The sequence below is a fragment of the Myotis yumanensis genome, unplaced genomic scaffold (assembly GCF_028538775.1).
Source record: "Myotis yumanensis isolate MYYU_CA2020_CCGP unplaced genomic scaffold, mMyoYum1.0.hap1 SCAF_7, whole genome shotgun sequence".
NCBI classification, from domain to species: domain Eukaryota; kingdom Metazoa; phylum Chordata; class Mammalia; order Chiroptera; family Vespertilionidae; genus Myotis; species Myotis yumanensis.
In genome coordinates this window covers 7,123,740-7,135,607 of record NW_027223758.1, presented here as the reverse complement: position 1 = coordinate 7,135,607, position 11,868 = coordinate 7,123,740, and the positions used below count along the sequence as shown (strand labels likewise).

At 49.5% G+C, this 11,868-nt stretch overlaps 1 pseudogene; it reads right to left on the bottom strand.

Moving 5' to 3' along the window:
• Positions 1-4,915: 4,915 nt before the first annotated feature.
• LOC139014338 (cytochrome b-c1 complex subunit Rieske, mitochondrial pseudogene) lies at positions 4,916-6,375 on the bottom strand (annotated as a pseudogene).
• Between the last annotated feature and the right edge of the window lie 5,493 nt (positions 6,376-11,868).

The window sequence follows — 11,868 nt, the reverse complement described above, 5'->3', positions numbered from 1 at the left end:
TAAACCATACTAACAGGGTAAAAGAAAATAATCCTTCCACCCCAATCCAGACGTGTGTGTGTGTCTGTGTGTGTGTGAGAGAGAGTTCTTTCTGTAGGACTGTACGACACATCACATAACATGTGTCACACAGTCCTGCTTTTACAGTAGAGGGATCATAGCATACATGATATTTCACAACCCAATCCAACCTACCCTCACTGACATTTTTCATGTCAATAGTATTGATGTACATTCAGCTATTAAATGGTTGCCTACCACCTCCAGCATGGAGTTCCCCTTTTTTATTTAAGCAATCCCCCGCCGATGGGCATATAGGCTATTTCCATTTTTTTCCTCTTTAAAAACAATATTATGATGAATATATTTGTACATGCTATTTGTATACATTCTTCCAATTATCTCATTAAGATGAATCATTATTTCATGGGTAAAGGACGCTATATCTAATATATTCTATATTTGGAGCTAGAATTAAGCCTAGACAATAATATAGCCTTTGTCAATGTGAATATACACTTAAGCTCTTATCCTTTCCAACCCAGAAACCTCCTTTTTCTTTGAAGAACTTTTGGGGTCACCCAGGGAAAGAGGTGTCTCTGATCTTCTTTAATCCGCCCTTTCCTTCCATCAGTGAAGTCCCTTTCTAAAAATATATTTTTATTTTTTTAAAATACATTTTTATTGATTTCAGAGAGGAAGGGAGAGGGATAGAGAAACATCAATGATGAGAGAGAATCATTGATTGGCTGCCTCCTGCACACCCCCTACTGGGGATCGAGCCCACAACCCTGGCATGTGCCTTGACTGGAATTGAACCTGGGACCCTTTAGCCCAGGCTGATGCTCTATCCACTGAGCCATGCTCTATCCACTGAGCCAAACCAGCTAGGGCTTAAGTCCCCTTTTTACAGCCACAATTAGAAACAATTTCATCTTTGCTGTCTTCCCTGGAGCCAAAGCCCCTTTCCCAGTTAAGCTGAGCACTGATGACCCTGAGGTCCCAAAGCCAGACTTGGAGCAACACTGGACACAGCAAATGACAGCAAATGACATTGTGTAACTGATTAAGTCAGCGGTTCTCAACCTGTGGGTTGCGACCCCTTTGGGGGTCGAATGACCCTTTCATAGGGGTCGCCTAAGACCATCGGAAAACACATATATAATTACATATTGTTTTTGTGATTAATCACTATGCTTTAATTATGTTCAATTTGTAACAATGAAATTGGAGGTCACCACAACACAAGGAACTGTATTAAAGGGTGGCGGCATTAAGAAGGTTGAGAACCACTGGATTAAATGGAACTGCCAGCTGTAATAAAATGCAGATGGTACCTTGGATGGGGCGATGATGTCCAAGCTGATCTGGTCTGCGGGATAAATCCATCGTCAAACAGAAAACAGTGGAATTAGGTGGTATATCAGTGTTTTGAGATTCAATTTCATGTTAACAAAACAATAATGCACATAGTAAACATTTTTTCCAAACACAAACAGGGAAAAGTTTCTCCCCCACATCATCTCCACCACCCCCACCCCCACCGCATCCCCCCAGGGTCTCGGTCATTCCCCCAAAGGCATCGCCTTCGGGATTCTTTGCGTGCATATCTGTACCTATGCGTCTCCCGTTTTGATGGGAAGTTAGTTAGCGTACAGTACACATCCTTCTTTTGCTCTTTCCCTGCAGTGTCTGGATCCATATTCCTCGGTGTGAATGAACCAGTTTAACCAGTGGCCTGCTAAGGGACACTTAGGTTGGGCTCAGTCTTGTTATTACAAACAAAACTCTCCTGCACTGCTAAGCTAGATGTGTTCATTTCTGGTGGGGGTGGAGGGGCGAGGGGGAATGCTGTGCGTTAGCGACGGAACAGCTATGGCCACACTGCCCTCCAGAGAAACCCACTGCTGTGCACTCCCCAAGCCAGGCTCGGTTCCCTCCCCATCCCATGCTTTGTCAACTTTTTAAATAGTTCTGTCACTGGGATCTGGGTAAATGTCTGAATGATATTTTAATCGCTGAGTCGCCCCCATGACTTTGGATGGACCCCAGGCTCAAAGGGAGATGCAGAGGGGCTCCACTCCTCCACTGAGCCAGGACTTAGGAATTCCAGGGAATGCTGGCCCATGGAATCCCCCCCCCCCCCCCCCCCCCCGCCCCCATGGGGGGAAGAAGAAACCGGCGGTGGGCTGTGTTTATTCTGCATAAATGGGGGAGGGCTGCAGCCTTGTTTGGGGTGTGTCCCTTTCTCTGGCTGGCGTCACCCTGCCGCTGACAGTCACTGTACCCCGGGGGCCAAGAGCTCCCTGGGAGCCCGGCCAAAGGAACACCCAGAGGCTGTATGGGGAGGTCAAACCCAGGACAGGGAGAAGACCAAGGCACCAGGCATAATAAAACGAGGCATCTGCTTAGGCATTTGACCACAGGAAGCGGCTGAGTCTCCACACTCCGCGGCTAGGGTTTTCATTCAGATGCCCCGGAAGTTCCCACCACTTCCCACCTTCACCAGGTCCAGCTAATAGACGGGGCAGACTGCGCTGGAAATGAACAAAAATGCATGTGCCTTTAGCATGAGCAGAGACCTGGGTGGGACCCTTGCATGCAGTGCGACCCTTCAGTTCCTCGTCCTTCCACACAGTGTAGAGCCCACAGGGAAGGCTGGTGTAGAGCCCATCGGGGCCCGGCTGCGGGCGCTGGGCATTGCAGCTCTCCAGCCTGCTAAGAAGACCACTGGCCTTTCTCCTCCTCACAGCCGCCCTGCATGCGCTTCCTCTTAGAGGCGCACCCAGGGGGCTCTGGCGTCCTCCATGCCTGGCTCCCAAGTTGTTCTTTACCCAATTTTGTGCGCCTGGCCCAACCAGCAGCATTTTCTGTGAAAACTCGGTTCTCAGTTGCCTTCTCAGGATTCGCAGCTCTTTTCACCCCAAAGAAAATGGCCATCAGCACGGTTTGGGATTTCAGCGCAGAGGTGGCACATTATTCTGTATTTGGAGATTTGTACAGACTTTCATGAAACAAACAACAAACAAAAAAACACTTGAAACTGTTGAGTTTCTGCTGCAAGAGCCCTCACTCTAATTTCACCTGCTGCTGTTCAGAAAAATACCGCTCATGCTTGCTTAAGAAAAATTTTACATCGTCATTTTTTCCATTGTTGCCTATAAGCCTTTTTAAGGAGCTAGAAATTAATAATCTGCAAACAACCAAAGGTGGGGGGAAGGGGAGAGTCTAGTGTTCAGGGCTGGACTCTCTCCTCACCCCACCCCCACCGCACCCCCAGTCTCTTAGGAAACTTCGTTCTGTGCCAGCTCTCAGGTGTTTATGTCTGCGGGCAGCTCTGTGGGTTTGAGCCTCTGGAAGCCCCTGTGCATCAAAGAGTTAAATGTAAATAGCTCATCTTTGCAGGGCCTTTGGCTCCCACTCTAAGTAGGTGGAGTTTGGAATCCGGGTCGAAAGCCCCTTGCATTTTTGGTTGATTGTTTTTAATTACTTCTGAGGGCTGATGGAGGCTGCTTGTTGCCTCCGGGCGCTCGTGACAGACTAGGAATGTTCCTCGCTGCCATCTGTGAGGAGCACATCACGAAGCATCAAACAGAGCAAAAATGGCAAGAATAGCAAGTGTATCATTACGCCTTCATTTAGATAGAAGATGCATAAACAGGAAGGATATCCAACCGCATGGGCCCCTTGTCTGGATTGCGGATCAGAATGGTATTTGTAGCAGGATTTTTCTGTATTTGCTGAAGCCAATTCGCTGGTTGAAGGATGGAGGGACAGGGGTGGGGGGCGGACAGGGAGGTGCTGACCTTCAGGAAACCCAGGTAAAAGCCAGTTTAGGATCTAAAAGAGAAAAAAGTCCTCGCTGGTTGTTTCTTAGAAATTCTTTCTGAGGAGAAAGGCAAATATGGAGAATAGCTCTTCCTGTGTTGCAAGAACTAAGACCATCAGATTTATCACAAAAAAGAAAAAAAATAAACAGGACAGCCAGCTCAGTTTGAATTTCAGATGAACAATGAATTTTTTTTTAGTGTAAATATATCCCAGGTAATATTTGGGACAGAGTTATACTAAAACACTTCATCTCTGTTTATCTGAAATTCATTTAACTGGGCGTCCTGTATTTAATTTGGCCACTTTGTTAGAGGCAGGAATAACAAACCTTGGTTCCTTATAATTCCATCATCTGTGTGTCTGAGATGGTAATAAAACACCTAATAAGATTACACAGGGGTGGCTCTGGCTAATAGTTCAATTGGTTAGATCCCTGGTCAGGGCACATATAAGAATCAACCAATGAATGAATAAATGGGTGGAGCAACAAATCGATGTCTCTCCCTCTCTCTCTCTCTCTCACTCTCTCTCTCCCTTCCCCCTTCCTCTCTCTCCCTAAATTCAATAAATAAAAATTTTTAAAAAATTATACAGAGTGGAGCAAAAGTAGGTTTACAGTTCTGAGTACATGAAAAACAGAGTTTTATTCTTGTATTATTATTTATTATTGTGTTATTTTCCATACAAAAAATTGTAAATCTACTTTTGCACACCCCATATTTTACTGGTAAAAAGGTAGAATTTGCCCTGACCGGTTTGGCTCAGTGGATAGAGCATCAGCCCTCAGACTGAGGAAGGGTCCCGGGTTCGATTCCGGTCAAGGGCATGTACCTTGGTTTCGGGCTCGATCCCCAATAGGGGACGTGCAGGAGGCAGCTGATCGATGTTTCTCTCTCATGGATGTTTCTAACTCTCTATCCCTCTCCCTTCCTCTCTGTAAAAATCACTTCACATTAACTTTACAAATACATTATCAGCAAATCTTACATAGTACAAATCAACACCCTGAAGTTCAGAAGACCTGCTCTCAGGCACCTTCTCTGAGGAGACATGAGGATGACAGAGCCTGCGTCCCAGCAGGGGCCTAGCCAACCACCACTATGTCGTCCTGGTGAACTCACAGTGGGGAGCCTTGAGGTAGAGGGGCACAGGCCCCGTCCGGGTCCTGCCAGAGGCGTCATAGTGGGGCCCGAGGCAAGGGCAGTAATATCCACTGAAGTCTCCTGCGTGGGCAATGGGCACGCAGCCGAGATGCGTGCAGACCCCGATCAGGATGACCCACTCGGGCTTCTTCCCTCGTTCCAGGTCGTGCTGGGGTCCCTCAGGGGGACATGTCCGCGCGGCCTCCTGTCCCACCTCCTCTGGGTTCGGTGGCGCAGGAACAGCAGCTTGCCTCTCCGCTTGAAGGCCATATTCTTGCCCTCCGGGATGTCGGACAACCTGATTTTGATTTTGGACATGGCCAACATTGGCAGAGGCGCTCCTGCTGGAGACAAGCTGGGAGACGGCATTCTCGGGGTGTGGGCGGCGGCCACCATCCTGGTTGCAGTTACCAAAGAGGAGAGGCCCTTCCTGCAAACAGGGGAGCGCTCCTTGGAGGACAGTCCTCGGCGCGGCAGTCATCGGAGAAGTGTGCACGGTGATGTCTGTATGGGAATAATGGACAGAGGCAGGGACACTGAGGCCCATGACGGTGACCAGGAGCCCACTCTTGGCCTGGCCGTTCAGTGACTCCCGGCAGAGGAAGGGCCGCTTCACGTCCACCGTCCAGCACCGGTGGCACCAGGGGCCGCAGCGCACCCACCCCTGCGCAGGAGGAGGTGGATAAGAACGGACGCGAATGGGGCTGAGCGGGAGCGACTGACAACATGGCGACCTAATAAAATATATTTTTTAAAAAAGGGTAGAATTTCCATTTTAAACCCTTTGTAGAGGCCAGTCATCGGTTCAGGGGCTTTATAATGATGATCCTAATAAGCAACTTAGGATCATCACTTAGTAATCAGCAAATAATAAAAAGTATAATTAATATCCCCATTGCTCATGTAAGGTTGCACAGCTTGGAAGTGATAGAGCTGGGGTTTGAACCCACAGTGCCTTACCTTCAAAGACTCCTCCCTCACAGACAAGAGTGCGCATCTGAACAAGAAATGATTCCATTGGAAAGCTGGAGCTGAGTTGAGCAGTCAAATTAAGCAAAAGTCATTAGTTCTGTTCCCCAGATATGGCTTAAAGAAGTGACAGAACCCCACAACAGCCTTTTGGCCCCTCAATAGTTTCCCCTCTCAGTTGTCTGCAATAAGAGAACTGACCTGTGGCAGAATAGATTGGCGTTTTAGGTCCCCGTTTAGTTGAACGGAAATGTTTGTCCTCCGTGCTTTCACTCTCGGGTTGATTTCCTCGTGCGATAATGCAGGGTCGGGACACTCCTGCAGAGGGCCAGACTGAGAACGTTCTCAGCCTTGTGGGCCATATGGTCTCTGGCAACTCCTCGGCCTCGCCGCCGTAGCAGCAGGAGAACCGCGCAGACAGCACGTGGACCATGGGTGTGGCTGGGCTCCTGTACATCAGGCAATTCCCACTACTCTCCAAGTAATGTTCTATAAAGATGCCGAAAACACTGAATTAGCAAAGAGTGAACCATTTTGTGTCATAATAACCCGGAAACAATATGTGTGTTTGCGGGTGGGGGAGGCGTGAAGGGGGGGTGCAGAAGGGCTGCTGTATTAGTTTCCTATCGCTGTTGTAACAAATTACCATAAACTGGTGGCTTCAGAGAACAGAAGTTCATTATCTTCCAGTTACATAGAAGTCCTGCCCGGTCCTACACTGATCTGCCCAGCTCCAGTCAAGGCTCCGGGGAGAATCTCATCCTTGCCTTTTCCATGCCCACAGGCCACCTGCGTTCCTTGGCTTGTGGCCCCTTCCTCCATCTTTGAAATCATCAGTGTAGCCTCTTCCAATCTCTTTCTGACTTTGACCCCGCTGCCGCCCTCTCATAGGACCCTGATGATGACCTGGGGGTTCCCAGATAACCGAGGATAATCCCCCATTTCAGAGTCTGTAATCACACCTGCAGCATCCCTGCTGCCACAAGTCCCAGCGATTAAGACTCGGACCTCTTTGGGGAGCCATTCATTGGCCTGCCACACTGTAACTTCAACTAGCGGTCAGAGTGACATCGGGGAAATTTCTTCCCAGGCCAAGCCTCAGTTTCCTCGTGTGTGAGATGCAGCCCCCTTAGTTTCATCTTTCAGCACTGGGGTTCCCCCTGTAAAGGTGTCGGGTCAAAGTTTCTGTTCACAGGACACCCACAGTCCCGGGGTCTGGAAGACGGGGCGCGGACGTGCGACCTGGTTCTCTCCCCAGATGGACCGGCCTGCTGTGCTTTTATTTTGTTTTGTTTTTGTTGCTTTTTGGTACATGAGCTCTTTCAAACAGAAACTTGGTCACTGCAGTGAACAAAATGGAAATATCTTGCAGTCTTCCCAGTGGTGCCTTCTAGTGCTTTCCTCTGGGGCAGAGGCTAGGATTGCCCTTGGCTGTGGGAACCAGAGGCTGGGTTCCAACCCAGCTCCACCCCTCACAGGCCAGGAGAACCTGGGCGAGCCTCAGTGTCCTGCTCTGTAACCACTGTCCCGCTGCACAGGGGCTTCGTGCAGAATCAGTAAGAGAGGCGATCAAAGGGGCTAGCGTGGTGCATGGTGCAGAGCCAGCCCACCAGAACATGTGCTCCCAAATGTGCACTCACTGCTCACACACTTTAAAAAAAGACCCTCACTCAGCCGGTGTGGCTCTATGGTTGAGCATCGACCTATGACCAGGAGGTTCCGGTTCGATTCCTGGTCAGGGCACATGACCGAGTTGCAGCTCGATCCCCAGTGTGGGGTGGGGTGTGCAGGAGGCAGCTGATCAATGATTCTCTCATCATTGATGTTTCTGTCCCTCTCTCCCTCTCCCTTCTTCTCTGAAATAAATAAAAAAAGCACACACACACACACACACACACACACACGCACACATATAAAAGACCCTCCTCCGCTTTCCAGCATCAGTAGTTACAACTGATAAATCAATATTTGCCTTAACAATAGCACCTCTTTTCCTGCAAAGAAACACCAGAGCGTCTCCATTGGGTCAAACATGCTCAGAGCTGCAGCTTAAAAACAAGACAAAACAAAGCAAAATCCCCAACCGGAAAGGATGCGGAAGCTGCTGGTTTTCCTTAGGGATCTCGCTAGTGCCACCCAACAAGAAACCTGGCATTTCAGCAGCACCGCCTCTGAGTGGCTGAAGGAAGCATGTCTTTAGGTGGTGTGGGCCCAGCTCATAAGAAGAACCCCAAAGCCAACAGCTGAGGGGCCGCTGGGTGGCTTTGTGGGGACAGAAGAGTGATGGAGGTAGGGCCAGACTTACCTGCATCCAAGGTCTAGTTCTGTCCTCCCTAGCTGTGTGACCTCGGGCAGTAGCTGAGCCTCTCTGTGCTTCGTCTCTTTATAGGGAGATAGGCATTGTGTCCACCTTATCAGAATGCTGTGATGACGAAGAAAGTGAATTCATGGAATGTGCTTAACCCAATACCTGGCGCCAAGCTTAGGAATGTTAGCAATTGGCTGGTGTTTTTTTACATGATAAGTTGGCTTAACATACTGGCTAGGTGCATGGAGCATTTTTCATCTTGAAAACAGATGCTTAGTTTAAAAAGGGGAAGGGTGGGAGGGGGAGGAGCTAAAGGCTATGAACAGGTAGTTACTCGGGGTAACACAGAGACGACACCCTCCGTATAAAAAGAGGTCCAGCCCCACCAAATGCCTGTGAAATGCTCTCAAACACCCCTGGATGTCAGTGTTCACACATCACAGCGGCAAGGATTTCAGAGACTGGTAACATTTGGAGCTAGAGAGGTACGGGCAAATGGCCTGCTGGGGAACAGTGGCCTGGGTCCCCCTAGAACACCAGCTGACCCTCACTCTTGGTGAGTGAGTGGCCCCAGAAATACAGGGGCCAGTGGGTACACACACACTGCCGAGGCGCTCACTCAGCATCGTCGGGAACCTGGACATACCCTGCGTGGCCACCTGGCAATGGCCAGGCGCAGGGTGAGGTGACCCCATCCGCAGGCTGCCCAGCCACCGACTGGGCTCATGGGAGCTCCCGAGAGTGACAGTAACTGTCTGTGCAAAGCCGCAGCCACGCTCTCAGTGCACATGCTGTGTCCTGCTGCTCATGGGGCGGCTTTGGTCTTTCCTCTAGTGAGCAGCTGGGGAAACGCAGGTGCTGTGGTGGCAGCAGGTCACCCAGGATCTCTGAGTTCATGAGCGCCAAGTTGGATTTGAACCCACTGCCTGGTTCCAGACTGTGAACTCTGAAACTCCGGGCTAATTGGAAGCTTAGCCCTGAAAAATGTGGCCTATTGAACAAAGGAGGTTGCAAGAAAAGGGGCTATCATTACCCAGTGTTACATATAAACAAATACACAATGAAATGGCATCGCCCTCCCTCCACTCCAAACTCGTCCCCTCCTTCGTCCTTCTTCCTGCCAGCACCCCACAGAGTGCTGATTGCTCAGGAGAGCGGTCTCCGCTGCTCTGGGTCTCCAGCACGCGGATGGATGTTGGTGACCAGCAGGACTGGGTACATGTTTGAATGGGTGAACAAATGAATGAACCCATCACCTTAATCTTAACCCTGAAAGCATTTAGCCACTAGGGTGCAGATGGGGACCCGGCAGCTTGGTGTTGCTGACTGATGGCGAGGACAAAGTGGGTTGGAAAGTCGTGTGGACAGCAGGAGCCTGAGACCCCCCGAGTTTGGGGGGCAGCATGCCTGCTGCTGCCCCATTGCTTCGCACAGCATCCACACCAAGCACTTGCAGTGAGCTAGACAACAGCGTCATAAAGCTGGAAGCTAAATTTCTTCTGGCAGCAGAGCGGAAGACTGCTGGCAGCCCGTAGCTGTGTAAATTAAAACAATAAGCTGGTTTTTTTAAAAAAAATATTTCTAAACACGCATACACATGAATTAACTCATCACAAGACCGTCAATGAAAGAGAGAGACGCAGGCTGTATGCCCCATACCTGTCCTAATTCTCGGCTGCAGCGAAAGCCACCACCGCCTTCCAAGGGGCTCTAGGAAGAGCGTCTGTCCTCATGGGGATTGGACCCGAAGAGTTTCCACCGCAGCCGAGCAGTGAGGACGCGGGCACACTCCCTGCACACCGTCTTCTCTGTGGAAAGGGGGGTTGGCTGCAGCTGTAGTTAATTTACTTCTGATTAGTCTAACCTTTCCCCCTCGGAGGAAGTGGTTTAGCAGGAGGGGAAAATGCGGTCACAATATTGTTTTATGACTGTTTATCTTCAGAGCCCAAGCGATGCTGATTGCAAATATTTATGTGCATTTTAAAAATCACGACTCACGTTTGGAATGCACTAAAAAAATGTGAAATCAGATTTCGGGTAAGATCTAGCAATTTTGGAGGATTTCAAAGTCGTAACCAAGTTATCTGTACCAGCCCCCTGGGACTAATCGCATCAAGGCAGCAATTAGGCCAGTGGGATCCAAATGCAGAATATTACGTTCCGTTTGGCTTTGGACGGCTCGTCTTGGTTGTACATGTACATTATTAATGTCTAGTCTGGAAATCCAAGCCTCAGCATATGTTATATTGAAGAAACTATCTCCAACTGAGAAAACATTGCATTTCTGTTAGAAACGCTGCTTTCCCCGTAGAGAAGGGATTCGCTAGTTGTCAAAGGAAAAGCTGCAGACATAGTCTCCCCACCTGCCACCTTGTCGGGGGCCAGCTACCCTGAGCTGACTGGTGGCCCTATCTCTTCTCATTCTTTCCTTCTCCCCAACAGGAACTGCTCACATAGCTGCTGTCCAGTGAGGTTCTTGGGCCCCTGAAGACAGCACTGGGGAGGGCAAGGGGTCTCCTATCATGGGCATCTCTCTGGCTTTAGAGTTGCACAGACTTGGGGTTGAATTCTGTCAGTTGCACTGTAGCATAGGAAGAGTGACTTAACTTCTGAGACTCTGCACCTCCTTTGTAAAATGGGGGAAACAGCACTCAGTACTTCATTGCTTGCAAACTGGCCTAATAAAAGAAAAGGAGAGTTATCGACTCAAGGAAATGGGAAGCCAAGGGACAGCTTCAGGCTCGGCCGCATCCAGGGAGATCTGTATGTCATCAGGCCTGCACTTCCTCCTCCCTCATCTCCTTCTCTGACATTTGTTTCCCACTGGGCACTGGCCTCTTCTACCCTATTAGGGTCTGTGACTGGGGTCTGTGAATGGAACTGACAAAGGACAGACTAACAGGAGAAAGAGCATACACATGTTATTTGATATTGCTATTTTTACATGGCATGGGAGCTTCATTAGACGAAGTTAGGCCTGAGAGCTTATATGTTACTGAGACAAAGAACAATAAGTTGTGGTGATGCATTAAGACAAAGGAAAAGAGTTGGAGCAAAGGGCAGTGAAGTGTGGGGAAGGGACCAGGAGATGCCCAGGGAACCAATGGAAGAGAAGAGTTGTTTTAGTAGGTTTGTTCGTACAGATTCAGCCTGATGTGCATTCTCCATCTCTAGCGATAGAATGTCCTCTTCCAGGCACGGGGAGGGCATCTTCCCTGTGTGAACCACCCAGCGTTTCCACTCCGCTTCTTCGGGCCCCAGACAAGATTTTCCTTTCTCCAGAGCGCCGGATTCCACCTTCTGTATCGGGGTCTGTCCTCTGCTCCCGGCAACAGCCGAGCTGTTGAGGGCTATGGGAGACACACAGCTGGGCAGTGTCCACGCGGCTCAGCAGGCGCTTCCAGGAAGTGGGGTGCCTGGGTCCAGTGTGATTTTGACACTCGCTGAACATTGCCATCTTAGATGGATGTGTATTTAAACTGAGTCCTGAGGCAACAGTGGCCAGAGCAGTTCCTGGTTGGACTCGGTGAGAAGAAATGTGATGAATGACACAAAACAAGCAAAGCTTCCCCAGCCCCTCAGTGGGCTGCACCAGTCCCCTGGATTCTCGGCTCCATC